This window comes from Chinchilla lanigera, unplaced genomic scaffold, assembly GCF_000276665.1.
Source record: "Chinchilla lanigera isolate Chin_1 unplaced genomic scaffold, ChiLan1.0 scaffold00013, whole genome shotgun sequence".
In the NCBI taxonomy this organism is placed as follows: domain Eukaryota; kingdom Metazoa; phylum Chordata; class Mammalia; order Rodentia; family Chinchillidae; genus Chinchilla; species Chinchilla lanigera.
Genome location: NW_004955414.1, coordinates 33,449,913 through 33,453,715, shown reverse-complemented (window position 1 = coordinate 33,453,715; position 3,803 = coordinate 33,449,913).

The following is a 3,803-nucleotide window of genomic DNA, read 5'->3' as shown; positions in this document are numbered from 1 at the left end:
CCGCACAGAAGAATGGAAGAGCGGTGAGGGCACATCTCAATCCTGTCTTACTTCTAAGGTCTATGAAGATCTTTAGTTTAACTTCCCATCCCTGCATTGTACTAACTGCGGGGAGCTTCCTTGCACAAAAGGAAGGAGACACGACTCTGTCTTCTGAAAAATGGGTGTTCGATGCCCCTCCTGAGCGAGGTTCAAAGGTGTCAGACAGACATGTCTCCTTCTGATCCATCTCACCATATTATCTCCTTTAGTCCAACCAAAAACCTCCCTTCACCGAGAACACAGGGTCTCTTGCATTCACTTCAGGAGCAAGGAACCACGCATGCGCTGCTACCCGGAGCTGAGTGGCTGCAAATCTAGGTTTCACAGTTGCACATATTTTTTTTATTAGTACGTGTTTGCTTCATGTAATGATTACAGTGATCATGGGGTGTTGGTACCTATGCATAATACATCTTAATTCTTTTTTTTTTTTTTGTCTCCTACCACTTCCCTCCCTCCCTGCTCCTTCCAACTCTTGGTCCCCTTCCTATTTGCAAAAGCTCTGCTTTTGTCACTTTCTAAGCCTTCAACTCTGTTTCTTCCTTCTCTTTCCCTCTCCCTCCCCTCTCTATCACTTGTTCCCCCCTCTACTTGAAAAAAAAATCTTATTTCCTATTATCTCTCTTCTCTTTTGCTCTTTTTTTATCTTAAAAAGAATAGTAAAAAAAAATGATAGCAAAACACAAACAAAACAAAGCAAAAACATTTAAAATGATACAAGGTTTAAAACCAAATGATAGGAATTAACAGTGGCTGTTATATTACATATTGTTATCTTCAATGAAGTTACTCAGATTACCAGATGTAAAAATGCAAGATTGGGGGCAGGGGATATAGCCCAGTGGCATAAGTGCCTGCCTGGCAAATGCAAGGTCCTGAGTTTGATTCCCGGTACCCAAAAAGAAAAAAAGAAAGAAAAAGAAAAAATAGAAAAATGCAAGATTGATTAAATCATGAAAAAGAATAAGAAAATAATATTTTTTTTAAAAATACAGAGTTTCACTAGACAAGATGGTAGGAATTCACCAATGGTTGTTCTATTGTATATTGTTGTCTTCACATCAGTTTCTCAGATTACCAGATATAAGCATGCAAAATTGGTCAAAATATTTTTAAAAATTTAAGCATTAACTGTTCCTTTCAATAAGCCACCAGACATCAGTAGTACAGTTATCCCAGATATCCTACTATATACATTATATATATAAAACCTTAGTTCCTTCTTTCTTTTTCTTCTTTCCCTCATCCCAGTTGTTCCTTCCTTTGAGCAATTTCTTTGCCTTTAATATAATCCATTGTACATTTGGGGTTTTATTTATTCTTTTAGGTTCTCACACTAGAGAGGAAATATGATGTTTACACATGTGGGTCCAATTTATTTCAGTTATGAGTATGGTCTCCAGTTGCATCCATTTACCTATAAAAGCCTCGAGTTTATCTTTTTTATAGTTTAGTAATTCTCCATTGTATAAAAATGCCACATCTTTTTTATCCATTCCTCAGTTGATGGGCATTTGGGTTGTTTCCAAGATTTAGCTATGACAAATTGCAGTGCTATAAAATGGGTGCACTTATATCGCTGTGGTATGATGTTGTTAATTCTTTTGCAAAAATACCCAGAAGGGGAATAGCTGGGTTAAGTGGGACTTCTAATCCTAGTTTTGTGAAGAATCTCCAAACTGATTTCCACAGTGGTTTCACCAATCCACACTCCCACCAGCAGTGAAGAAGTATTCCTTTTTCCCCACAGCCTCTCCAGCATTTGCCATTGGTGGATTTCTTACTGATAGCCATTCTTTGTGGGGTGAGATGGAATCTCAGCGTTGTTTTAATTTGCATTTCTCAAATGACATATGATGTTGAACATTTTTTGGTATATTTATTCACCATTAGTATTTCTTCATCTGAGAAGCGTGTATTCATCTCAGATGCCCATTTTTGGATTGGGTCTTTGAATTTTGAGGGCCTGATTTTTTAGTTCTTTATATGTTCTAGATAGAAGTGTTCTGTCTGAGACATTCCACATTGTAATGGATCCTAGCCTCTCCTTTCAACATTACAGACAAACATTTGCTTTGGTCACGATCATCTGGACTGAAAGAGATGTGTTTATCTGTGTGGTCTTCAACCCAGATCATAGAAATTTCTCCATATCTGATAAATACCCTTCTCAAACATTTATTAGTATTTTACTTTCAATGAAATGGATTCTTTAACAGTTTCCATCACTTTTTGTTCCTGTTCTTCAAGATCACAGCTCTGGTAGAATGGGACTTAATTGACTTGGTTTCTTCATTTGCCAGTCCCACAAATCAACACTGAACTCCAGGAGAGTGGCAAAGAGTGGTACTATCCCTACAGATTCGAATGAGTAAAAGGGAATCCATTTTTGGCATTTCTTCTCTCCCCATTCATTTTATGTGTTTATAAATTTATTCTACTGTGAAATCACTGATTCCTATGATTCAATGAGTTATAATCTGGCATTATCATTCTTATTATTTTGTTGCTGAAATTGTCCATAACGTTTCCTTCACATTGTCTTGATGGTGTGCCAATTTATTTCCACGGTGTGACTCTAGTAAAAAGTAAATGGACATGGCAGCTGGTGACAGACAACTGACATCTACTAGACAAACACATCAAAAGTAGTTGCTGAGACAGATTTGGCATCATAACTAGAACACAGCAACATGGCCTCTGCTATCTGGTGTTGCTTGTGACTTGACAAGTGCATATTTTTTAATATCCATCAGGAGGATCGCTTTCCTTTGGGTGGGATGCACAAGAGTATACACCACTTGTGATCTCACTTAGAATACATTGTAAAAAGGTGTGGACCATCTGGACATTCCAAAATCTACTAAGTTGATCCACTACATTGAGGCATCATATTACTTCAAACTAATAGTCCATAAGCATCAGTGTTCTATGTACCTAGGAGATAAACATTGTAAGCATTCAAGGTTTTGTACCATCTGTGAAATTTTTAAGGGGTTAGTAGTTTTAAGCAAGCTGGACTTCCCTCTTCAAAGTAAAAGACAAGATATTGAACTCTGCATATTCAGTCACCGAGAAAGGAGCTTACAAATCACCCAATAAGCCTCTTTGGGTTCTGGAGGCCACATATTTCACAATGGGGGATACTGCTCTGATCCATTTACTGACTGATAAGGAAGGATGTCAGTGTCAAGGGGAACACAGACCAAGTAGCACTGTGCAGCAGGTTTGGTCTGCAATATCAACAAACTATCACTTGGGTCCTACGACCCACTGTAGTGGATTGATAACTGGTGGTCAACTTATAACCCCCAGCTGAACTGAGTAAGTGTGGTGCTGGGTGTGGGAGGCCCACCTGAGGACTGTTGCCAACCTGGAGAAGAAGCAGCAGGGTGTTGGGAGCTGAGAAAGGCTGTGGGGAGCTGGCTTTCCTGATGAACTTGGCTGTTTTCATCCTCTGAAGAGCTCAGGACCTCGCTGGCACTGAGAATGGCTTCAGTTCACTTTGGGGAGCTCTGGTCCTCACTTTGAGCATCACTTCTTGGTTTCGGAGGGGAAGATGGTGCCCTGCCAGTCTCCAGGAAAAGCTTGTTGTGGTGGCTTCCCTGATGGGAACTCGGCCATCCTGATCATCAGAGGGGCTTGGGACCTCACTGTTGCCGAGGATGGCTGTGGTACCTTTTGGGGGAGCTGTGGTTCTTCTGAGCATCACTTCCTGGCTGCAGTGCAGATCCCTCAGCCTGCTAGCACAGGTCCTTCAT